Below are 26,794 nucleotides of genomic sequence, written 5' to 3' on the forward strand. Positions count from 1 at the left end.
AGTGTTCACAGTCATTATAGATATGCAAAGTATATGGTGAAATTTTGAAAGACAACTTTACCATAAGGTCCTGATCCAGCATAATACTTCAGAACATGATTCACTTGTTATTATGCCATGTGATTAATACAGACTTAAAGTCAGGCAGCCAAGAGTTTTAAATCTGAGTTTGTTTTATGATGGAATATTTCTGTCAGGTGAAGTAACTCAGTTTTACAGCTAACATTGAAACATTTCCAGCAAAAGCAAGAGACCTGTTTAACTCATGCATGTGAATATCTACTGATCTTTGAATTTTTTTTTACGTCATACTAGCAAATAAAATCTAAAAAATTAATCCTAATAAACGTCTCAGCAGGCATGAATGAGAGGACAAATAGTTTTCATTGGCCAAAATAAATTCTTGCGGCAGCTACTTGATTAGAATAGTTAGAAAGGTACTCAGTGTAGGTGATACTTGGGCTGAGGTGGGTGGTAGTTACAGGGGGTGGTTCTGGGTGCTGCTTAATGGGTCATGGGTTCATGGGGCGGTCGCGTGTCATGGTATGTAGGTAGTTGTTGTGCAGCAATAAATTGGCACTTGAGCTACACCCTATGGCATGCGTCTCTTCTGTCCCCATCCCGGGTAGGGGTGCAGATGGGAGGAGTGCTGATAGGGTGTTGTGGACCGGGCTGGAATTGTGTGGAGGTCTGCAACAATTAGAAATGTCAATATAAAGCCGTTTTTCAGGTAGCCTAATACAATATGGCTACAGCTTGAAGCCATTGATAGCCACATTCCAGTCATGGGTAGAAGGGAACCAGGATGGATGTTACACGCTCTTACTCTCAGGAAGTCCTACAGAGTTTGGAAGAATACAGAGATGAGTGTTTCCCTTCCTGTGCTTTGTTCTTATGTTAGGGCACTTTGACTTCCTAACATAAAAATTGTTTACCATACTAGAGTGCTGACAGGCTTAGAGATTGCATTTAAGTGACAATGAACTAGTGAGGAATGTGGTCTCAGCAGGTAGGATGCAGTCATGGATTTCATAGTCTTTTTCAAGGCAAGAGTTGCCACAGTATAGCTTCACTCCAGCTGCAGCATGGTATCACTCCAGGCTCTATTCATTTATAAAGAAGGTGTTGCAGCACCACTGCAGATCTGGGTAACTGGAAGAAGCCCTTTAGCAAGTAGTGCCTTCAGGGCTGTCCTCTGCTGATGACATAGCAAAAATCAGTCAGAGCAGAAGACTTAGTCTTTTTTGGTGCTATGAGAGTTGGTACCAGTGGTATCCCTTTGACGAGCTTTTTCTCAAGACAAATTGCTCCTTTGTCAGTTTCTGAAACGCATTTAATCTTGGGAGCAATATTTGCAAATTAGCAAAGACAGAGAAAAGTGATTTTTGTTGTGAGTGGCTTGCATTACATGCATTTCACTGACAAGTGAAATCTTTTTCTTATGTTAGAACAAACTGGGACAGTGATTTTCTTCAGACTTAAGTTTTAAGTTTCTAGACCAAACATGACTTGACTTTGCGACAGGTACTCATAGAGCAAGACTGAAGAATTCACTGGAATCCATCCCACACCTGTTTACTCTTCAATTCTACAAGTTAACTATATGGTAAAATACATGCAGTGAGGATTTGAATTTTCTGAACTGGAACTTAGCATCTTTTAATCAATTGTGTGCAACGACTGACATCCTGCAGCAAAGTGATGCCAGGTCCTCCAGTGTGCCAAGGAGATAATCCTGTTTACTCCAACTGGCTGTAGGACCTACTAAGACATGTTCATGTGAGCCTGGAAATTCTTTCAGTGTTATTAACGCAAAACCTAAACTTTCAAAACAAATGAGTGAAAGATAGAAACACCTTCCCTCTGTGGATCATGCCTTCTGAAGACAAGCAGAGCGAAATGCCCTTAGAAGTGCTTTTCTTTCTCCTTTGCTACAGAGCCTCAAATGATCAAACAAAGGCCGTCTAGCTAACCTCTGCCTGCTAACTGTGCTGCTGTGAAATCCGAATCACAGCAATCATTTGAATTCTTTCACAATTAATCACTCCCTGATAGGATTGGAACTAGTTTATTATTATTTTTATATTTCAGCAGCAGACGATTGTTTGCAAGTAATCTTTGTCAGCACGGTGTTTGTGTTTTTTCATAAGCATCACCAGAATTTCAGATAATGAAATAATAACTCAGTAAGATTTGTTGTACTTCATCTCCTTCAGAAGCAGCTCACGCAGTGCAATAGCTTCATTAAAAAGTGCCAAATGGAGTAATTACATTAATTATTTCTGTAAACTACTGTTTAAAGATATATTAAAGGTTATTTAGGCCAGACAAATAAAACATAGAAGTTGGGTAAACTATTATTTAAAGACATATTAAAAGTTATTTAGGCCAGGCTAATAAAACATAAAGTTGGCCTTTGTTGAAACTTTGGTTTTATTAATTAATAGCAGGTTTTTAAAGCACTAAAATTAAAACAATCGTGTTGAACCAGAAAATGGATTTTCTTTCTCAGCCTTTCCCTCCAATTACAATTTGCACGTATTCATTGAGAGTCATTTGTCCTGTTAGGCAACTAATCATCAAAAGTGATTCTTCAACATTGTTATTAAAAAAAAAAAGAATAATTAAAAATGTCAGTCAGTAATCACACAGTACTTTTGACATGTGGTTTCAAACAGTCACCACTGACCAGGTTTCTGCATCAATTCATTCATATCAGAGTTGTTCTTTAGGGAGCCTGTGGGATAAAGTTGATTAAAATTTATTCAAAATAAAATCAGAATCCATTTAAACCTCCAGCTGTCATTTGTTCTCCTTCATTACTGGAAAAACAAATTCAAAGATGCATGCTGTCATGTGTGGCACCCTGCCTGGCACAGGATGACTTGGCTGCCAACTGAAGTTTTAACTTTTAACTTTTTCATTCTGGCAGTCGGGAGCAAGCAACACTCTAGGAAGACAGGTTCCAGTGGAAGGAGCAGGAGATACAGAACCAGTGGTGACAAAGCTTTGCGGAGCAAAGGCATATGAAAATACCTGCACAAGCTGGAACTGGAGTCAGGAAAATGGGGTACTGAGAGGGGAATCATGAGAGCCCTGCAAAGCCAAAAGCAGCAAGAAAGGGATGAATAAGGTTGACTTGTTCATAGACAGTATGGGAATGATGAAGCACCAAGCGAACTATCAGCGAGCAAGCATCTTTTGGTACTTATATTTAGAAAGGAATTGTTAAATGGACCCCAATATGGCTGCTTTTATTCCTGATTTTATGTTCTGTATGTTCTTTGATGTTTAAGTTGCAAATCCACTCTCATCAGCAAAACAGGCAGTCTCAGAATCTGCCCATTTAGGTGGTAATGAACATTAACATTTGACCCATGGAAGACAGGAGAGTTGGTAAGGCTCATGCTGCAGGTCCATGCGAAGGAACTGCTGCTGGAGAGTTAAATCTAGATAGAAAACAACGGCAGTCCCACCATTTTGTCAGTTTTCTGGCATCCAAATTTCTCAATTTAATTTATATATAATTCCTTTTTTTGAGAAGAAATATAACAATATATAGTACCTGGGCTGATATTTGACTACGTACCTTGATACTAATGGTGTTAGAAGGGCTTGACGCTTAATAAATATGCTGTTTGAATTTGAATATGCCTCAGTTTCCCAAAGTTTGCAGCCAGCAGTTCAGACTCTAGACAGGATCCAGAAATTGAGGTAAAATGTAATGTTTCTATATTTTTTCTCCAGTTTTGTGTTTCTCCTATTTGATCTTGGAAGCACCTTCAGTTAAGTGTCTGATCTGTAAAACATGTCAAACCACTTCTGCAATATGTCTTGCACTGAACTGAGGAGCCTGTGGGAATTCTGTTCTGTTCACCGTCTGAATTTTTACAACTCAGAATAAAATGAACGTCTGTCTAGCATTACAACTTCCAAACTGCCTTACTCCAGCATTGCTGAGATGCAGTTCCCTTTTCTTTTTCAGCCAGATAAGAAAAAATAAGTACAAGTTGACATTTGATGGTTGCTCTAGATGACCTTAGTGGTCTTTTCCAACCTAAGTGATTGTGCACTTTTTCAAATGTTTACAACTTTATTAACTAAATTAGCTGTATTATGTTTAGGTAAGCTGCAGAATATCTCCTTCAACTCCTAAAATGTGGGGCAAGCCTTGATGTGGTGCACAGTCATTGTGGGTGTTCCATAGGGGTACATTTATGGCTATACTTAGAATCATAGAATCATAGAATCACCAAGGTTGGAAAAGACCTTCAAGATCATCCAGTCCAATATACTCATACTAAATACTCTTCAAAATCTAATTACTGCAAATCTGAGAAGGGCTGAAATTAAATCTTTGATGTAAATATGCATTGATTCAAAGCTTGAGCATAATTTAAAGACCCAGAACTCTGCTCAGTAAAAGTAGGAATAATAAAATACAATGAGAGTTATAGTAATAATGTTATCTGGTCAGTTTCTACACGTTCAAATTATTTAGGTAATCTTATCATATCTTTGATATGCCTCCAAGAATTGTCTCTGCCCAGGGCTGGCATGTCTGTCACATCACCAGAAACCTTCATCTTACACTTCAGAGCACTTTCCCCCTTGTCTCTGACTGCAGCAGCCCAGTCTTCCTGCCCTCTGCAGCCAGCACAGCACAGAGCCCGCCTACCATGCCAGCACATTGGCACCGCTGCAGCGTTAATAAGGTGCCACCTTCTGATTGATAAAAGTTGTGCATCTCACACTGTGAGATGGCACAGTCCCCAGAACAGGCTCAGCATTGGCTAAATGCAGTTTGCCTGTCAGGAAAAATCCACAGGACCTTCAGTGACCAGTAGATCTGGGTTGGAATCATGAGGAAAGCTATTTTCTTTAGATGCACAGTATTCAGAAATAACAAAATAGTATAATTTTGTGTTGCGTGAGAGGATTTCTGATTACCTGTATCATCCTTAGATTTCAGGAATATTTCTGAAGTTTTATATGCATTGATAGCTGTGTGGTTTTTATCCTAAGATTGTGATCAAGGAATGTTTTCATTTCATATTCCCTCTCTGACTTGATTTCCATTCTGAACGTGTCTGAACGATGAATCTGTAGGACTGTCCTCTATATAAGATGTTAAGATTTTGTATTCTGTGTAGTGAGGAGGGGAGGGAAAGAGGGGCTCTGGACTGGAGGCTCTCTCTTTTTCTTGAGTAGATGGTGCTACATTCTGCTGTACCTATAGGTAAGAATGTCTCATACAAATCCAGCCCCTGTTAAACTTCTCACAGGCAAATTAATATGATCAAGGAAAATTTGCATCAAACTTTCAAGGCAAGGGTAAACCTGTAAAAACAAAACATTCCTAAAAAGAAATTATATTGTGTTGTGGCATATTAATATGTGCAAGAAGTTGGCAGATATTCAGATATTTGTGCTTGTTTTAAAATGCCAGCAACACAAGCCAAATATTATTACAAGTATGCACATTCTGAAGAAAAAAATGGCAATCAGATGCAAACAAGCAGCTCACAAACTTCTAAATGCGTCTGTGTTTACAGTTTGTATTTGAGTGTGACAGTTTTAATGTCTCATTGCTTTCACAGGCTGTCTTTAGAAAAAACAGTGGGAAGTTGACATTGTCTGTCCTTTTCCTAGGAAGGAAGACCTTTGCAATTATGCACACCTCTTGAGGACTGTTCCTATTTGGGGCTGTGGCAAAGGTCAGGTTGTGTGGCTGTGGGGCCTTTCCGGTAACCTCGATTTGGTGCTGTGGGAGGAAAGCTGTTGGGTACAGCAGTGCCTCGCCACTGTGAAGGGCAGCTGTAAGCCCTTTTTCAGTCTCTTTCAGAAATAAAACGGTTGACATCCCTTGCCATCCCCAGAGGTCCTCCTTCTCTTGGTTCTGCAGAGCTTCTGTGGCTTGCTGCTCTTGCCCATGGAAAGATGTGTGTGTGTGTTCCTTTCACTGGGGCTGGTCAGACATGATTCAACCTCTGCCTTCATTTCCTGTTCCCCAATGTCTATAGAATCACATCTGCAACAGTTCAGACATTCTTTCTCAAGGTTATGGTAAATGTGTACATCTCACTAACTGTTATTTGAGTTGATGGGCTTTTCTATAAAGTGCAGTACCATGGGCTAAAATTTGTCCAAAGTGACATTTCTGTGTTTTTTTTTCAGTTTAACCAAAGAGGACAGCTCTTTGGGAAGCCCAAAAGAATCAGAAAATGGGTAAGCTCTATTCTGTGACTATATGCAGTGGCTGGTATATGAAAAACTAAACCTAACCAAGGCATAAAAAAACAAAACAGCAGCAGCATTGCCCTGATGTCCTCCTGTAAGCACAAGCACTCTGCACAATGGAAGGCACTGTGGGCTTTGGGCCTGTATTCATTCCAAAGACACTGTCAGTGAAATTCTTACTCTTTCATTAAACCAATTAGTTCCAAAGTTCTTCCAGTTAAAATGACTGGAAGTGAAGACATTGCTTCTAAAGCATTACACCATTCAGCATCCTTTAACAGTACTTTTAGTAAGAATCCTCCTGTCACTCTGTTCTTGCAGGCAAATTAATTCTTAGTTACATGTATAGAAGTGCATTAGAGTATGAATAAATCTATGTAGTATAAATTCCATTCAGTGTATTCTTCTGGGAAAATTAGCATGCCTCTGAAATGGAAAGAAGCCATGGGAAATGCTGTAAACCAAACCAGAGCATTTGACGGTTAAGGATTTCAGAAAAAAATTGAAGAATTTAGCCAATAAAAAGAGAAATCATTTTCTTCTTAGAAAATCTTTCATTGATAATGAATCTATTTAATGCTTCTTTAGTGTGCCTGGTTTTGGACTCTCTATTACAAGAGAAATACAGACACACTGGATAAAAGTATAGTGAAGGCCGCTATATGACGAAGGGACTGGACAGAGCATCAAGCCTATGAAGAAAGGCCTTGGATTGTGAACTGTTTATAGAGTCATAGAATGGTTTGGATTGGAAGAAACCTTAAAGATCATCTAGTCTCCAACCCCTTTTATGGGCAAGGACATCAACCACTAGGTCAGGGTGTTTAAAGCCCCATCCAACCTGACCTTGAGCAGTTTCATGGTTGGGACAGTCACAGCTTCTCTGGGCAATCTTTCCAGTGCTTCATTACCCTCACAGTGAACAATTTCTACCTTTCTATGATTTCACAGAATCACACAGAATCACAGAATCACCCGGGTTGGAAGGGACCTCAAGGATCATGTAGTTCCAAACCCCTGCCTAGCAGGGCCACCAAACATACACATTTAGACCAGGTTGCCCAGGACCCCGTCCAACCTGGCCTTGAACACGTCCAAGGACAGGGCATCCACAACCTCCCTGGGCAATGGATTTCTACCATTTCTAAAACTAAATTCACTCCCTTTCACTTTAAAACCATTACCCTCTGTCCTCTCACTCACTTAGAAAAAATCTCTTAGAAGCCCCTTTTAAGTATTGAATAGCTGCTATAAGGTCTCCCAGAAGCCTTCTTTTCTCTAGGATGAATAGCCTCATATCTCAACCTTTCTTCATAGGAGATATGCTTCAACCCTCTGATCATCCTCATCACTACTGTGGCCCCTTTCTAGCAACTCTATGTTTTTCTTCTGATAGGGGCCTCAGAGATGAATACAGGACTGTAGATGAGGTCTCACAATAGCAGAAGACCTGGGGATAATCACCTCCCCTGACCTTCTGGCACACTTCTTTATATACAGCTTATATGTAGGGTTCTTAGACACATTCAAAAGCCACCTGGTCCTGGGACACCTGTTCTATGTAGCTCTGCTTGATCAGAGGTTTGGATCTCCAGAGATCCCTTTCCACCTCAACCATTCCGTGATTTTTTGATCCATGACAGTTTCTAGCAATTCAAATGTATACTATATTTTTTTTCCATTTTTTTTTTTTCCACCATTCAAACTTTGTAGCCCGCCTGGCCAACGGGGTGGATAAAATAAGAGCTGTGAAGGGAACATTAATCAGACAGGTTATTTCATTCAATTATATAAAGAAATGTCCTTACTAATTGCCAGAACCAGTTCAGTTTTTGGAACAAAACAAAACAAATCAAAACAAAACAACTTTCCCATCACTTTACATAAGCTCTGCTTTTGTAAAAGAGATGCCCAAATGATTGCTGTCTGCTTTTAATGTGCAAATTGCTGGAGCTAATTTATAACCATATGAAGACACCAGTCTTTGAAAAGGAGCTAAATCAATTGGAAGAAGCAGGTGGGCTTTGCTCATGAGAACAAGGAATGTTCTGATGTTCTCACATATTTCAGAATTGGAAAACTTTTCCTTTCTACTCTAAAAAAGGGAAAAGTCATGACCTCCAGAAATAATATTCTATTACTTACATTAACTCTGAAAACTGCAGTTTTAGATGTGGAATAGAATGAGGAGAACACATTAAAAAGAATGCTAAGCATTCATTAATAAATAGTGACATTTTTAGTCTGCCCTTGGATATCAATTATTTTTGAACTCTCCCATGTATCCCAATTATTTTCATCCTCCTCTTTTCCACATGCCTTTTAAACATTCAACCCTATCCCTTGGAAGCCCTGAACATGCTTGCAAGTTTCTGCTATTATCATTTTTCTGAGAAACCCTAGTACTGTTTTGTTCTTTATTACAATCAAATCAACATCAGTAGTTTCTGTTCCTGCATTTTATGGCTTTTTAAAATACACCAAAGTCATGATGAATCTTCAAGTTCTCATGTAAAGTAATAACTGACTACAGCTAATATTTGTGACTTATTTGAGATTATGCTCATTAGGAAAGCAAAAGATATGGAAATCACTCAGTGTGCAGGATAAAAGAAATACTGTGTCTCATAGGGATCAATTTATTGACAGAGCACCTCCTTTCTTTCAGTCTAGCGACAGACTGAACCATAAACTAACAACAGCCTAAACCATACATATATTTTAGCACTGTCTGTGCTGCTCTGGACATCAGGAGAGCTGCTCACCTTCTGCTCCAAAGAACTTGATATGATCCCCTTCTCACTGCACCTGAAAACGTAAGCATTTGTTATGCTTCTGGGAAATTTGGATTCGCATCTGTGTGATAGAGTCTGGCAAAGTTAAAGTAAAATCAGGAATATCAATTAAGTACTTTTTTTAGCGTATGTTGCTTAGAAATTTGTTTTAAAAAGTGACCTTTCTTGACTACTTGTGGTAGACTGAACTTAATATGTCACCTGGTACTTCTGGTCTGACCAGATGGAAAAGCATCCTTTGGAAAAGAATTGGAAGAGCATTTGGAAGAGTATTTGAACCATTCCTGTAAATTTTCAGTTATTCAAAAACTAACTTGAATGACATACATATATATATGTGAGCTTTCCCCAAAATTTTCACAAGCAGAGAATAGTCAAGACAATAATGTGAGAAACACTTGAATGAATTTGTTTATACTGACAATTTCACTTAAAATATTGAAATTTTATACAAAAATGTAAGTTTTAATGAAATACTAGTCTTTTCAACAGTTTCCTATGAATAAACTCCCCAAATACTATGTACATAATTTTAATTGGAAATGGACAATTTCTATTTAATATTTTATTAATAAGAACAAAACTTTTGTTTTTCATATTGGAAAAGTTAGAAAGTGAATAACTAATCTTTGCTCTAAGTCACTCAGCACTCTGACAGGCCTTTGTGCAGCAGATCATAACCATCTCTCGAAAGTGATAATTAAATTATCCTTTAACAAAAGGTATCATATTTTTCCATATTTCAACATAAAACAGCATTCATTTGTAAAAGTACTATCTTAATAGCTTTGACAGTAAATATACATATATGAAAAATAGAGATGGTGTTGAAGCTTCATGGCAGGGCAGACCCAGGCTCTGCTTCGGACTTGGGAATGCTAGAAGTTGCCATTTCATTTGTATCCCTGTAGGACCAGTCTGGAAGCCTTGGACCATCTCTGAAATGGTTAGATTCTGCAAGCAGGGAGCAAAGGGAAGACTCTTATTCAAGCAACATTACAAATTTTTTATCACTTCCTTGCTACAGACTGAAGTAGAAATCAGGCCAGATAAGCTTTATTTTAATGTTAGGTTGGTCTTTTTATCCATATAGTCATCACGTCCAAAGAAAGGCAACAAAGCCGGTAAGAGGTCTGGAGCACAACTCAACCTGAAGGAACTGGGACTGTTCAGTCTGAAGAAAAGGAGGCTCAGGGGAGAATTCATCATTCTCTACAACTTCCTGAAAGGAGGTTGTGGAGAGGTGGGAGTCAGCCAGTTTTCGTGGGTAACAATGACAGGACAAGAGGGAATGTCCTCAAGTTGAGCCAGGGGAGGTTCACGTTGGATGTTAGGAAGAATTTCTTCTCAAAAAGAGTTGTCAGGTGCTGAAATAGGCTGCCCAAGCAGATGGTTGAGTCACTGTCCCTGGAGGTGTTCAAGAACCATGTAGATGTGGCACTGAGGGATGTGGCTTAGTGGGAATGGTGGTGATGGGCTTGCTGTTGGACTAGATGATCTTAGTAGTCTTTTGGAACTTTAACGATTCTTTGTCTTAACTACTTATTGCTACATATAGATATCAGATGTTCTAATGAGTTAGCATACTATTCAGCTCTGTTTATAAATAATTTAATGCTTACAATACTCTCAAACACTCTCAAAAATGACTACTAAGCAAGTCAGCATCTTACTTCTCACTGATTTACAAGACAGCTCCTGCCATCCTAGCTGCAGAGGGCTGCAAGTGACACAACTTAGTTAAAACCAAGGCACTTATTGCAGGGTAAATCAGGTTAAGAGCTCCAATTTCTATCAAACTGTTAACTTTAGAGTTGGCACCCTTATGAGCTCACATGAAGTCACCAGCCTAGATTTCAGTTTGCTTAAAAATGCTTTAAACAGCTGAGATAAAAACTTACATTAATTATCTGGCTGCTTCTGCTTGTTTTCCCTGTGCTGCCTGCATAGAGCAGCTACTGGCTCTCCCATTCTCTCCTCCTCCTTACTCAGCAGCAGCTCCAGGTGGCAGCACCCACACCAACATTTGCAGAGCAGGTGGAAGGATTTGGCATGAAAATTTTCTGATTCAAATTATTTTGTCTCTTCTGTTCCCAGATGAAATCTGTGGTGAAAACACAGCTGAAATTTTAAATTCTAATTCTTTTTAGAATTTGCTTCTAGAATATTATTCTGAGAATCATCTGTGGCAGCTTTCAATTCTCAGAATCATTTTCTTATCATTGGTAAGTTGTAGAGCTCCTAATATGAATAAAATGAACTAAACCTTCTAATAAAACTATAGTAAATTTTCCACGGAATTCATAATATAAATAGATTTAAAACAATTTATCAAATATTATCTGAGATAAAAACTATGTTCGTATTTTTCAATGAGCTTTAGCCAGTAGTGTTAGATGTAGAACCTGTTCTCCTTGCAGAAAGACAACTGGCAGGGATCTTTGTGTCCTGAAATCCTTCTAGCTGCAGATCCAGGTATAACTGCCTATATACCCTTTCAGCACAGAAGGCACTGGTGCTGCATCCTCTGAAAACAGCCAAGACTAATGAGTCACACAGAGCCAACATCACAGACTGGTAACTGTCCCTGCCTCATTGACCAAATGCCTGAACTGGGAGCACTGGGGCAGAGAAAAGAAAATGATCAAAGAAAAAAAGAGCAAGAACATAAGATAAAGTGTATATACAGTAATGTAAGGTAACAGTTAGGCATGGCTGTCCACTGGATACAGACATCTGTAAGATTGCAAGCTTTGATAGTGTGTTTTTGAAGTACTGAAAAAGGCACTCTGCATTTCAAATTCTCTTGTGCATGGACTCCTACACTCTGTGCTCTCTCCCAAACATTATTCTGCTTTTTATATCTTATTGACTCCCTCTCAAACACTCTGCAGGAGTCTTTCTGCTTTCCTGAGGCAGAGTTTCCTCTGAGCATCTCCTCTCATCCCCGTGCTATTACTACAAGCTACTTCAGACATGGAAATGCACATTTTCCCCAGTACTTCTATTCTTTCTCTGATCTTTCTCTGTTCTTTCTCTTCAGATAGATACAAAATCTGGATGATAAATTAATGATTGAAAACCAGTGCCACCTCTCTCTTGTTTCTGTTACCATCAAAACAAATACATTTCATCAGTTAGTTTTGCACATGTAAAAAGAAAAACATGTTTCATAAAGCATGCTTTACATCTACTTGGGAGAAGCAAGCAACCCAATTCTCTCTGCAGTTATGAAAAGAGAACAGAATGGAAAAAAAGCATCTGCAGAGGGACAACAGCAAAATAATTTTACTCATGAGACAACATTGTGTTTCCTTGGAAAATGACTTTAAAAGGAAGCTATAGAAGCGAAGATGTTAAATTTACTATAAATAGTTATAAAAGCCTCATCTCCAGTTCCCATTTTCAGGTGTTCAGATACTACAAAGTATCTTTTGTTACTAAATAAGTAATATAGATGTTAATTTCTTAAAATCTGAAGTTTTTTTGGAGGGAATAGGATAGGAAATGAAGATAACTTTTACTGGAGTTTAAAATACAAAGGCTACTCACAAGCAATTTGAGTTTTTTTCAGAAAGAAACAATTTGTGGTCAAGTAGACCCTAAACAGGTTCATTAAACAAATCCATTCTCTTCTCATTCATTAAGTTAATTAACATGCTCTGTTTAACATGATGCATCTTTGCCTTTGGTCCAGACCAGTCAAGGGACTGTTCTCACATCTTGCCTCTTGGCCCATTGCTGGCTTTTCTTACCTTCCAGCCCCAGAAAGCTCTGCCTTACATCTAATTCTTACAGCTCCCTCTCCAAAGAACATCATGTATAGGATGCTCTGTCTTAGGATTGATACTCAAATAGAAAATAGACCCTGATTGTCTACTTAACCATCAGACATCACTACAGGAAAGTTCTTTTTGACTTTACATAATGGATCCTCTGAACTAGAACCGAAAAACTAAGGTAATTTTTTGCAGTATTTATGAAATATTAACAATAGTATATATATGTTAGAATGAATCTAGAGAAAAGATTCTTACTGTTTCTGTTTACCTCACATAAGCAACCATCTCTTGGGCTTCATGTTGACTTTCAGATGATATAGTAAGAGTTACCCTTGCAGTTTCTGTACCATTTAACCACTGATGTGTTTCTGAACATCCAGCTCTCTGTATATAGAATCATTTCTGTAACTACGCCACGATGTATGTCTTAATTCTGCAATCTGTCATTAACTAGGTTCTTTGCACATTTTTTTGCACAACTTCTTCAGAAAAGATTTTACCTGTTTCTCTATGTTGTATTGAAAGTTACTTTTCTTTAAAAATAGCTGAGGTTGCTGAGTTTTTCACATGAAAGATAGTTATCTATTCTGGGACGTTGTATGTTTGACATAATTAGACAGAATTTTTGAATTTTTGCCTTCTGCTAGAATTATTATGCCAGAAAAATGGAGCCAAACTGACATCAACTCAATGCTTTAGAAGACCTGAGGAAATGTACTGGAAAACTTCTCTTATGACTCATATGAATCCAAAAGCAGGGTTCATATATTGGAAATACTTTAGAGTTTATTTTCTCCTTCCTCCTGAAGCTGAAAGGAGCACAAGGCTGCTTTCTGCGTGTATGAGCCAATGAAAGAGATTTCCTATGTGGTCAGGAAAATATTCTGTCCAAAAAGACTGATATTGAAAAAAGTTCACATACCCTTCCAGTGAATACAGATTTTCATTCTGATAATGTGCAGGTGTACAACATTTAAATTCAGACATTTCCTGACTATTGTTTCAAAAGATTACCCCGAAAGATTAATCCTTGCATAGTAACTCTCAGTTTCTTGACACAGCAGTGCTTAGAACCATTCTAGCACTGCATAAAACTCTGACAGGTGAAATGGTCTCTGTTACTCTTTCAGTTTCTGCAGCCGTATTCTCTATTTACTTTCATGCAAAGCACAAGTTATAGATTTGTCCATATGAACTCAGAACTCCTCTGTCCTCACAGTAAATATTTGACATATTTTCTTTCCTAACTGTGGATGTCAAAAGATTGAGAGCCCTAGGTTCATTGCATTAGTACTATTCTTTTGAAAAATGACCCTTTTCTTTCTGCTTAAGATCATCTGTCTTCAGCTTCCAAATACTTCTGCCAACTTAATCAGATATGAGAATATCAGAAGCCTACAGCTGTAGACAATACAAAAGACACTTTTTCAAATGCACCTTGGGATTGCATCTGTGATATTCTCAAGTACAGCAGGATATGTTTTCCAGATGCCAAATCCTTCTTTCAGATTTTTTTGTATAGAATACATGAATTCACAAGTTGCTCTGAAAGTTTATTTCCATGGAAAATACCATAGATAAAAGAGCACAATAATACTATTTGATAAAGTAATTTCTAAGCTTCAAAAATATATTTCTCAACACAGTCACCACTTTAACTGTGCATTTTTGTCAGTGATGAGCAAGAGTCTGAATGTGTGCTTTGGAAAATATCTGCACCTGTAGAGGTGTATCCCACCATCACTGTCACCAGCACGAAAATGCACCACTCACCACCTCACTGTGTTCATATCCACTCTTCAGCCTCCATAAACTTTCAGCAAGTGTCAATGAGTATCAATGGGTGCAATTTATTTCCACATGGAGGAATTCAATGCCACACCTTTTCTTCATGCACACTTCCATGCTGAACACCATTGTGTCAGACTGCCCCTCTGCTACCTTATAGCAGGATGTTGGTAGGAAGATTTAACATCTACTGCCATACCACCATCATCATCATTATTACTATTTTTCCATTCTGTTTCTGTTCTATCAAACTGTCTTTATCTTTTTCAATGAGTTTTACCTTTTTCCAGTTCTCTTTTCCTTCCCAGTGTGGGAGGAGGGAATGAATAGCTATATGGTGCTGAGCTGCCAGCCAGGATAAACCACAACACCCTCTCACTGCTTATAAACCACATAAATGCATAAATCCTGGATAGTTGATGTCCATGGCTCTAGCTCTGCTGCTGCTTTTCAATTGGGGCACATTAAATGCTTTGACTTCATGGAGACTGCAGTGTAGATTATGAATGTTAGACTAAACCAGCCTTCTAGTTATATTACCTTTTAAGATTTTCATAGAAGTGAATTAGTCTCTTCAAGTTTTGTAGGTGAAATACTGTGACAGTAACTGGCAGCTCTATTCACACTGAAAGCTATTTACTGCAGCAGTAAAATTTGAAGAATTTATATGATTACATGTAAGTGAAACATTATCATTCCCTTTTGGTTCTTACTGCCTGGTTACATCCCATGCATTGAAGTCTCACACATTTAAAGATTTAAAGAACACAGGCCTGACAGTCTAAATTTTGATGGTAGTACCTATTGATATGTAATCAGTGTTGAACACAGGTTTCTGTGCCCCATGGTTAACCTTGAGAAATTAATATTACAAAGTCTTAAAAATTTAGCTCAAAGTTTGTGAATCAAAGCTCTAGAAAGAAGTAAAATTCAGTTTGAGGTCCCACTTGGTGGATGTTCTAGTCAATCTGAATAAATTAATTTCAGTACATGACATAGTAGATTGAAAAAAATGCTGCAGGTCAGAGAAATCCTGCCTTTATTTACCCCAAGCCCCAAATGTCATTCCTCCAGTACACTACAGAAAAAAAGAGTGATTGCTTAAGAATGGGAAGGAACACAGACGTTTTTAGGAGCATTCTATTCATTTTACCACAGGTAGCAGATGGGAACTATAAAGATAGAATTTCAGGAAAGCAAGGAGAGAGGTTAAGTTTAAGGCCACTGAAGGTCTTCACAGTGAAAAAGGCCATAACCACAAGTGTACCACATAGTTCTTTTTTGGTGTAGGCCACACTTTGAATCTGCCTGTTATACAAGATGTCCGTGTGAGAAAGCAGGTGACAAATATTTCCAAATGTATATCCAAAGCTCAGGGATATTTTGCAAATCTTAATGCTTCTGTCTTTTCAGGGCACTTGTAGAATGAGGAAAGGATACCAACCTGTCATTTCACAAAATCTGAAAATACTTACTTTGTGTAGTATTTCCATAATATAATGAAAATTACCGCAGAACAAAAAACCACGAGGAGATTTGTGTCCTCAGAGAATGATGTGAATGGCGTAAATTAAATAAATCATGGGAATGTTCACTGGAAATTGATTGTAAAACAAAATATTGTACGTTCTAAATGAAATAGAATTCCCAGGAATACATGTACATAAAAGACCTCCAGTAGGTTCTTCTGCCTGTTTGGGTCCTTAGGGCAGTGAAACTGAGACCATGTAGGCAGGAGAGGCAGTAAGACAAGGAAAATGGGTTATACAGCTCTGAATCTTTCTATTTCCTCTGCAGTATTGTTCTCGTTTACATACTTAATGTGATTGAATTATATTTGCACAGATAATTTAGATTCTTCAATTTAAAAGCTGGAGATCTTGATTTTGTATTCTCAATTATGGTATGTGTGTGTGCATACACCATAACATTATAGTGTATATAGTTGAAATGAGCTGAGCAGCAGTTCATAACTAAAATTTCAAAACAAAATTAATCAAGTTATCTTCATTAAATTTCAAAGCCATGCAATCTTCTCCTTCAGAAGAGCGTATTAAGCTCTCACTGTACAACTCTTCATCCAGAAAAAGTAGCTGAACAAGAGTTTTGGACTCCAGTCTTTCATTATGAGAAGATGAATTAGTTAATAAAAATATGACTTCATGTTTTGAGAGTCGGTGACGAAGGCCTTTTTTACTATGTGACATGTGAGTCCTTAGAGGAGCTGAAGAAGACACAGATGGTCATAAGTATAGAGTGCAATTCAAAAAGAAAAAAGTTGTAAAGAAGTAAAAAAATAGAAAAGGAAGAGAGACGCAACAAAAATTTTTAAATCTTCATTCTGATATGAAGCCCCTAAATCATGAACAAATAACAGCTGAGAAGTCTTATTTCAGAGGATTTTAAGTACATTATTTGGGAAACAGAAGCTGACAGGTATATTACTGGGAAAGTGATGGTCACCACCACAGTCATATGATACGTAAAGAAGGCTGTACTAAATGCAACTGTGGCATTTAGAGCCTATAGCATCCTTATTCAGGAACATCTAATGAATCATCTTAGAAATCAAAGTCTACTTTGAGGGCTTTCAAGTAACACCTCTCCTCATTATTGCAATGTGAAATTATACATTTGTTTTTTAGTTTTCAGTGAGTTTATAGCAAATAATCTGATCTCCTTCTATGATCTAGTGACCCATCTGGTAGACAAGGGAAAGGCTGTTGATGTAGTCTACCTAGACTTCAGCAATGCCTTTGACACTGTCTTCCACAGTATTCTCTTCTCCTGCAGAAGCTGGCAGCCCGTGGCTTAGACAGGTACACTCGGTTGGATAAGGAACTGGCTGGAAGGCTGGGCCAGAGAGTGGTGATGACTGGAGCTAAATCCAGCTGGCAACTGGTCAGTAGTGGTTTTGCTCATGGGTCAGTGCTGGGACCTGCCCTCTTCAATATCTTTATTGGTGACCTGGATGAGGGCATTGAGTGCATCCTCAGTAAGTTTGTAGAGGACACCAAGTTGGCTGGAAGTGTGGATCTGCCTGGGGGTAGCAAGGCCATACAGAGTGATATGGACAGGATGGAGAGCTGGGATGAGATGGGAGATGGGAGAGCCAATGGGATGAGTTTCAACAAGACCAAATGCTGCGTCCTGCACTTTGGCCACAACAACCCTAGGCAACTCTACAGGCTTGAGGCAGAGTGGCTGGAAGACTGCATAGAGGAAATGGACGTGGAGGTATTGATTGATGCTGGGCTGAACATGAGCCAGCAGTATGCCTGGGTGGCCAGGAAGGCCATTGGCATCCTGGCTTGCATCAGAAACAGTGTTGAAGTGGGAAGTGATTGTGCCCCGGTACTCAGCTGTGGTGAGGCCACACCTCGAGTGCTGTGTCCAGTTTTGGGCCCCTCACTGTGAGAAAGACATTGAGGCCCTGGAGCAGGTTCAAAGAAGGGCAACAAGGCTGGTGAGGGGCTGGAGCACAGGCCTTATGAGGAGCGGCTGAAGGAGCTGGGATTGTTCAATCTGTAGAAGAGGAGGCTCAGGGGAGACATCATTGCTCTCTATAACTTCCTGAAGGGAGGTTGTAGTGAGCTGGGAGTTGGCCTCTTCTCTCAGGTAACTAGTGATAGAACTAGAGGGAATGGCTTCAAGCTGCGCTAGGGGAGATTTAGGCTGGACGTTAGGAAATGCTACTTTTCTGAAAGAGTGGTCAGGCACTGGAATGGACTGCCCAGGGAGGTGGTGGAGTCACCAACCCTGCAGGTGTTCAAGGAATGTTTGGATTTTGTGTTGAGGGACATGATTTAGTGAGAACTATTGGTAATAGATGAATGGTTGGACTGGATGATCTTTTAGGTCTTTTCTAACCTTGGTGTTTTTGTGATTCTGTGAAATAGGAATTATTTGATCACCGTCAAAGTTAACCTGCATTTGATACCATGTTCATCCCAGTTAAATTAACCTTCACTTCTCTATGATCCTTTAAACTCCATCCTTAAATTGAACTGCAAACATTTTGGGGTAGTGTACATACTATGTTTATTTTATGTCTTGCAAAGCATACAGTGACACCATCATTTCTATTCAATTTAATTTAAATTAAAAAGATGTATATGGTCAGAGATCATTAGCTGATAGGAGAGAACTAGAGAGAAAGAAAAAAAAATATATTACTCTCCAACATTCTATCTGAATTACTTGAGAGCAGAGGCAGACTTTGATTCACTCAACTATGTTAATGTCTACGAGCTCATTTGTACATTGCATCTTTACTTTTGACCTAATCACAGAAATATTTCCCCCTTAAGAAAACAAAACAGAACAAACATAAAAGATTAGTACCATATTGCTAGAGCAAAACACCCTTGCTTATGCTGCTTTTTTGAATTTTGAATTCACAAGGCAAATTGTACCCTCCCTTTTAATTTCAGATATAATTCCACACAGAACACAAAATATTTAATTATTTTATTTTGATATTGCACTCTACTCATAACGTTGCTGTAGCGCTAACCTCTCTTCTTTCTTATTTTTTCCTTGAGGATAAAAGATTTTACCAAGTGTTAACAATCTACAGTAGGTCAAAGAAAAACTTCATGTAAAGTAAGATATGGGTATATCTTTTCTAACTCTGTAATTTAAAAATCATTAAATTTCTTAATGTGAGACATATGCACACTTATGAGAGCTTACAAAAATAGAAAAGGAGAAATTGCTATACTTAATTCCAGTAAGTATTCTCCATATACCTGTCTGCACATTATTTTGCATTTTTATTGTTTGTAATTGCATAGTGTTTGGGATAAGTCACTGGAATGAAAGAAGAATTCTGTATTAAAGGTCACATGAATGCATATATATCAGAATTTGCATTTGAATAAAGGAGGCACAGTAACATTCAGCAAACTCAGGAATTGAGGATCTGGAAAATGATTTTCGAAAACTCTTTCAAGTAACTAAGAAATACAAGTACAGATTTTAGAAAATTACAAAGAAATGTAGAAGAGTAAATTCCATTACTCTTTTTGGTAGTGCTGACTTCTAAATTTGTCTGTTTTATATATTTGATTTTGAGAATGTCATTTCAGCTCACACTTGTGCTAGTAATACTTAGCTATAGCATTGCATAGAATTTGGAGGCAGCACGTGATGTGCAGAAAGACGTATTTCTAGCACAGTCTCTGACACAGTTTGGATTGACTGACCTGTTACTTAACCAGAAAATCCATAGACAGCAGCCAGAGCCTAAGAGCATTATGAGGCTGAGAAACATTTTAGATATGGCTACTCCCTCTTGAGGAATAAGAGAACTGGAGTGTACAGATGTGTAGATACAGACCACGAATCTTTCTCCAATGCATTTGGATGGCACAGCTGTGGTGCATCATGACAGGGAGGTCAGTTTTACAGGCTCATATTGCTCACATTTTGAGAGAAATGGGCATAACTCTTATGATCACGTTGATACATGCTTTGGGAGAAAAGGATCTGTAGTGGGGGAGCAAAAGGGAACTAATTTTGAGGCTGACAATCCTCATAAGATTTACTGAGAACATTTTCCTGCATCCTTGTTCGATGGACAAGTGGGATTGCCTGTTTTCTTTATTTTTTTGGAGCTCTTTTGTTCTTTGGATTTCACAGCATGAACACAGCTATCATCGCTGGATAACTTAGGTCTTTGAGTTCAGCGCAAGCCTTCATTACAAAGAAGAAAGTAAACATTTTCAATCTGTTGATATTTTGTTATCTCATTTATGGAAATTTTGTCTAGTACCATGTTGCTGTTTGTGCCATATGTCAGTCATAATACGTAAAACAAATCCAAGCAGGAATCACTGCTTTGTGCTGACATAGTAATAATTAAGAAATACAGCTTCTGAATAGCTTAGAAAGCTATCCGCATTACACAGCCCAGCTTTTCCATAGAAACAAACAGTCTGTGTTGACACAGAAGAATGTAAGATTGGTTCAAATCATCTTAGCCACGGATTCCCCCGCAATTGCAATTAACTGTAGGAGAACGGGAAAGATGATGATCATTGTCAGTGTCAGAATTGACAATGTGGGAGGTTTGATCTTGCAGTTTCATTATGCTTGGATTTCTCATACACCCAGAGGAATACCTGATTGTCCCTCAGAACTGCATTTTAAGAACAGTAAGATAATTCCTGGGGACCTAGGAGTTAGCCATAACTTCTTATTTTGTACTTCAATTTCAATACAACCTCTAGTATTAATTACCTCTAGGAAATATTTAATAGCTTGTAGCCTCAGCTCCACATTATCTCATTGAAAGAACAAACCTGAGATAAGTAATGGAAAAGGAAATATAAAATATGCATCAAAAATCCATTACTCAAATTCATAGTTTTTTCTCCTATTTCACTTGGCAGTGATGTTTCTTGTCATTAGCAGTAGGGTCAGAGTAGAAGAGTGAAAGATAATGATACCAGTGTTTGGGAAAACTATTTCAACATAGATCTTTGTGCAAACTCATGGTTTAAGGGTCAAACTGGTTTACTTCACATTACTTTACTGAGAACAGAGCAGATGTGCAGCTAAGGAAGCCAAGTGAGAATTAAATGAAGCACACTGTAATGCTGCCCTTGGCCTGTGCCTAGAACCTGGAATTAAGTGAAAGCTAGAAAATTATATTGTCATCCTTTATAAATGTACTTTTTCTGACACACATTTCAGGTCCCTTCTATGCAATTCTAGATTTAGAAATGTAAAACACGATGCAATGGCTGTTTAACATATGGACTGTAATGACTGACTGAGCCTTGGCAAGAGTTAACTTAGGAGTTCTTAACCTCAAGTAAATGTGAGCTGATTTAGCTGTGTTTTGTGCACTGATTGAGAAGAAGCAAGTACTTGTATTTCAAAAGCAAAGCAGTTGCATGTGGACACTTCCTCTAACTGTTACAGGGTAAAGACACGGTCATGTAGTTGTTCATGAATCCTTAGAATTACTGGGTTTGAGCCTTTCTACCTCTACACTAACTTAAATCAGGTAAAAAAATATTTTTTTCCCCTTAAAAACTGGTATCAAAAAGATAGTTTTTAATGTATACATTCATAATGGAAAAAAAGTCTGACTTATTTCACTGTAAAAAAAAAAAATCTATTATATTTGCATTTACAAAGCTCTGCAATTCTGTCCCTGCTTTCAATTTTGGGTTATAAATCAGAATGCATATTTTAGTATCAAAGGACTCAAAAGTTGAATATTTATTCTTTGATTTTCAGAACACTCACTCACTCACTCTGCTTTAGAGCGGAGCTCTACAAGAAGTCCTACTGGTATAAGTTAAGGAACAAATAAATGACTGGAGAAAAAAGTAACCTTAAGCTGTATACTATTTCATCTTATTTTTTGTTGTTGTTCAGGAGCTCCTTTCTTTGAAAATCCGTTCGTATTAAAATGCAGAATAGAACTTCTCTTTTTGTCCATGTTTTGATTAACAGGAAACTAGCCAGACTGTGTCCAAAATGACTATGTAAAGATGTTTTATTGTCACTTCAGTTCTATTTTTCTGCAGATGGTTACCCTTTCTTCCTTCAGTTTTCATTTAAATGCTATGTGTATAGTATAGATCCATGCTTTAATTAATTTCTGTTTAGTAATAGATAATAGACATGGTGTAGAACTGCAAATTGAAGACTAGGCTAAGTTTGAGTCATACTGTGCTCACTAAATAAGTCTGAGATCTGTTATTCATGCCTTAAAATATTGAGCAATTGATAACCTATAAGTGAAAAATTCAGTGTGGGTTTTTATTTAATTATTCACTTATTTTAGGAGTTAAGATTTATTATGTCGTTAGAAATACAGTTGTGTTTTGGAATTCATTTAATTTTGTTGGTCATTAATGTTGTTCTGCTTGCCATTAGACAGAATTATTAAAGGCTTTTTCAGAGAAGATAATTTCTAAATGTCTTTCAGCTGAAATTTTGAAACAAATAAATGGTATTTCTCAAATTGAGGGAGTTTAGAGAGAGAGTAACAAGTGGGAATCAAGAGTCTCCTACAACTTTTCTGTAATAATAAAGACCTTTCCTAGTACTCCACGTTTATAATAAGGAACTACAATGAAAATTCAATATAAAATTGAAGCTTAAATACAGTGCATCACTGACAGTATCTGGAAATCTTTTAAATGTGAATTAGTGGGAAATGTATGGTAAGCCATCAAGTCCTAAACAAGGTTACCATATGCATATTATTTTATAGATCTTTCTAAAATTTATCAAAATCCATTTTAGAATTGATCAGGTCTTCTGTAATCCTTACTGAATTTGAACACTCTTCTAAAATCTTGCAATAATGATGGACTTAAAAAAAAAAAAAAATCAGATTTTCAACTTATCTGCATTCATATTCCTCTACCATTATAATTCCTTTATATTTCATTTTAAATAGTTTCTAGTGTTTATATGGAATACTGTCACGATTGATCCCACCTTTAACTTGGTTAGAGTAATTTTGCTTAGTCTGTTCCTGTAACACAAGATCTCTGTCAACAGTTCAGTCCGTTTATATTTCCAAGGACTTATTTCAGCTTCACTTAATCTTTCATGGATACGTATAGCCAGAGTTGTACACCGTTTGAGATATTTCAGATAAAAGATTATCAGTGTCCTATAGAATGTAAATAAATGTCTCTCTCTACAGGAAGTACTTCACAAGAAGCATCCTTGGATCATATTTGCTTTTTAATGACTGCAGTACTCTTGTCTCTATTAACTCTGATTAACTCAGGTCTCTCCTTTTCTCAGTCTTTCTAGATGATGGATTCCCAGTTGACTTTATAGTAGACATTTATGTTTTTCCTTCTGAGGAGCATGACTGTGCATTTTATAATATTGAGTTTTGTACTGCTGATATGATAAAAGAACAAATTCCATCTGGTTTCGTTTGCTTCCTTTTTATGTTCACTTTCAATAAACACTGAGCAAACAAATGAATCTGCCTGAATGCTTTCTGGTTGGAACTTTCAATGAATACTTTTGCTTTTCCCCTTGCTAATATATATTGATATGATTGCTAACAGAGCTTGTTTGCTCAGCTAATCATAGAATAACAATAATACAATCTACATCACTGACACAGTTATTACCCTTGATACTTCAAATTTAGTGAGTTCTGAAGATAAGGAGACATACTGTGAGCTCCATTCTAGCTGCAACAGTCAATAATAACATTTGTCTATAGTGAAAATAGAAGTGAGCTTTTTGCATTTTAACTATGTTATGTTCTTTTATTTTTGAGGATCCACTGTGAACACTTTATATCAGTTGTGTAGTCATCTGTTATCCTGGACAGCAGACATTATTTCTTTTTTATCTATGTGCATTTACACATGAAATTACTGGTATTGTTGGCTATTTAATTGAGTGGGTGCTTAGAATCATTTCTTACTTTACAGAGAAATGTTACATTTCAATATATCTTTCTTATTCTTCTTTACAAAATAATAAGAATTTTGCCAGAAAGTGTGTAGTGTGTGAATGCTACAAATTTATCCTTTATCCTTCTGTAAAAATTAGACTTCGTATTAAAGCTCTTAATGTGAGCCTGAAATTTGAATGAATATCCATTTGCATGAATATACCTTTGACCATTTGTATAAACATATGGACAAGGCATATTATTTACCCAGTCACACTGTGTGACCAAAGCAGAGGTTCAGACAGGTTTAGCTTGAGTCTTTTAGGATTTTTTTTCCTGATTAGACAGGCATGACTTTCAGAAACTACCTATTTTGATCAAACTGTACCCATGCCCTCCATACACAGTGATTGAACCCATGATTAAAGATATTTCTTATCCTTCCCATCCTCAGTTTTACTGATATGGAAATTGGAAAGGTCTTGTTTACATAGGTTCTTAGTGACTTTTTTACAATACTTTTTCTCCCCTTTCTTCTTCACTGTAGATAGATGATCTCTTTGGCCCAAGTTGAGAAGAGAAGTGCAGTAGCTTTGCTTGCAGTAAAGAAAAAGCAGAGCCAAGAGATATGACGTTAGATGTCCTGGAGAGAAATCTGAACCAGGAAGCAGGAAATTCTGGATGTATAATTAGGTAGAAGATGACGTGTGTCTGAAGAAAGAGATAAGAATGGGATGGATGGTGAAGAAAAAAGCGTGTCATTTGTTAGAATGCTTAACATTTTTATAAAAAATAATCTTCACTCATTATAAATGCTATACTCATTACTGTAAGTAAAATCCAATGTTTTGTTTTTTTTGTGAAGTATAATTACTTATCATGACCCTAGAACTACTGGTAAAACATTACAATTATGAACGTTAAAAATACAGAAATTCCTTCAACTATAGGACTTTCTACTGTAGCCTAAGGCCCAAAGTCCATGTATTGTTTGATTCTTGATGACCATGTGGAACCTATTTTTCATCTATTTGGATCTCCAGTCCTAAAGATTGTTCCTGAGGAACAATGAACAAACTAGGAAAGCAAGTCATAAGATAGCAGGTGATGTAAATTATGCTGTGGCCACTTTAGTCAGCTGGTGACAAGATGAGATCCCCCATTCGTTATGAATTAAATCTGAAACTCTGCTGCCCACCCATTCATAGAAAGCTCCTCAATATGGTAAATGTCATGGGAAAAAAAAGAAAGAAAGAAAAAAAAAGAATTTCATTCCTATATTCTGTCTATATTCTGTTTTAAAATCACATGTTCTTTTCCATTTTTAAATGGAGTGCAGATGCATACATGCATGTGCATGTAACAGAGAGAGAAATTTGCTTTTATAATTTTCAGAAATTTTCTAAAATTTAGAGTCCACTGATACATTAACCTTCAAAGTAAGTGCTTTTCCCAAATCTTCTTATTTATGTGCTTTATAGTTTTCTTGAAAGAAGCTGTTCTGCTGATGGTGGTGAGGAGAACTAAGGATGGACGTGAATAATAAATGTGAAACTTAAGGAATACATCCTCCAAAATACCACTTCTAAAGAAGTACTTCTTTAAACCAAAGTCAGGACCTTCATACTATGAGCAAAGAAATTTATATTGAAAAGATGCAATACAATGCAATGCAAAAATCCAGTCCACATAGATTTTACATTTACTGTTTTCACTGTGTAGATTGACAAGACACATGTCTTTGTTTCTAACAGATCCACCCTCCTTGCACATGGAAAAACTAAGAAGACACTAGATGATTTTTATATAATTTTAGTCCTTAAAACGAACTCTTTTGTGCCATGAGGTAACATATTGTTCATAAAATGATTCTGCGTCCTAAAACTAAAATCCTTCAGGCTGTTTCTTTGTTTTTCTTTTTCTTTTTAACTTTGTTCTACTTTATCTCTTCAGCACCCATGAGTCTTTTGATATTTATATCTTCATGGAGCTAAGAAAGATTCAAGTTTTGCAAGCTCCCATGAACTTGACCACCAGTTATTGGAAAATAAGCGTACTGCTCAAGAGAAAAACCACATAAATTAACCAGCTGAACAAAACCCAGTGGATGTGATTAGGAGGTCTAGATTCAGAACACAGAGCTCATATTTCCTTTCTCAAAGTTTGCCCTGTGTATTTCCATTGTATTTTATAGCTTGATGATATTCATTGTCTGATCATTGGCAAGTACCTATCTCCTCCTTGTGGGAACTTCTCTTAATTTTCCATTCCATTGTTCTACAGTTTATATTTTGAAAATTTTTCTTTAATAAATTTAATTTTTTTAAAAGTATTTATCTACAAATTCAGACAATCTGATGTTTACTATTCAAATTTTATGTAACTTTTTATAATTAAGTTCAGTAGTTGTACATTGTCATGTAGCTCAATGTCCTGTATATAAACTCGCACAATAATGATGCATTTATAGATGAAAAAGGTTATAGTCTACTACTTTAAAATAATTTTTAGAACTTCTAATTTCATCATGCCTTTTTGACATCTGTTATTAACATCCTCAGTGGAAGCAGCATTATACTATATACGTTTCGCAGCAATACTGGACAATCCAGCAGTCCAACTTTATTATAATTTTATAACAGTCCAGCAGTTATTTTAACTGCTTATGCAGGGAATGGATAAAATTCCATGAGAAATCCTAAGGTAAGGGTTAATTTCATTTAATGGATACTTAATGGATAAAACATGTAGTATCTTAAAATTACATTGCTATCCTGAGAAATTCTTCCTATGTC

General features: G+C 37.1%; 1 protein-coding gene and 1 long non-coding RNA gene across 2 annotated transcripts in view; one reads left to right on the forward strand and one right to left on the reverse strand.

The window, feature by feature from the left end:
• The window catches only part of LOC128073438 (uncharacterized), a 381,873-nt gene that overhangs the window by 320,079 nt on the left and 35,000 nt on the right, over positions 1 to 26,794 (reverse strand). The gene's annotated exons all lie outside the window — the stretch shown is intronic.
• Positions 1 to 26,794, forward strand: part of LOC128073442 (uncharacterized) — a 63,005-nt gene that overhangs the window by 11,251 nt on the left and 24,960 nt on the right. Inside the window, exon 2 of the long non-coding RNA XR_008202711.1 lies at positions 6,178 to 6,228. This is a non-coding gene — a long non-coding RNA (uncharacterized LOC128073442). The remainder of the gene's footprint in view (positions 1 to 6,177; positions 6,229 to 26,794) is intronic.

The sequence above is a fragment of the Tympanuchus pallidicinctus genome, unplaced genomic scaffold (genome assembly GCF_026119805.1).
Source record: "Tympanuchus pallidicinctus isolate F22 unplaced genomic scaffold, pur_lepc_1.0 scaffold8, whole genome shotgun sequence".
Lineage (NCBI taxonomy): Eukaryota > Metazoa > Chordata > Aves > Galliformes > Phasianidae > Tympanuchus > Tympanuchus pallidicinctus.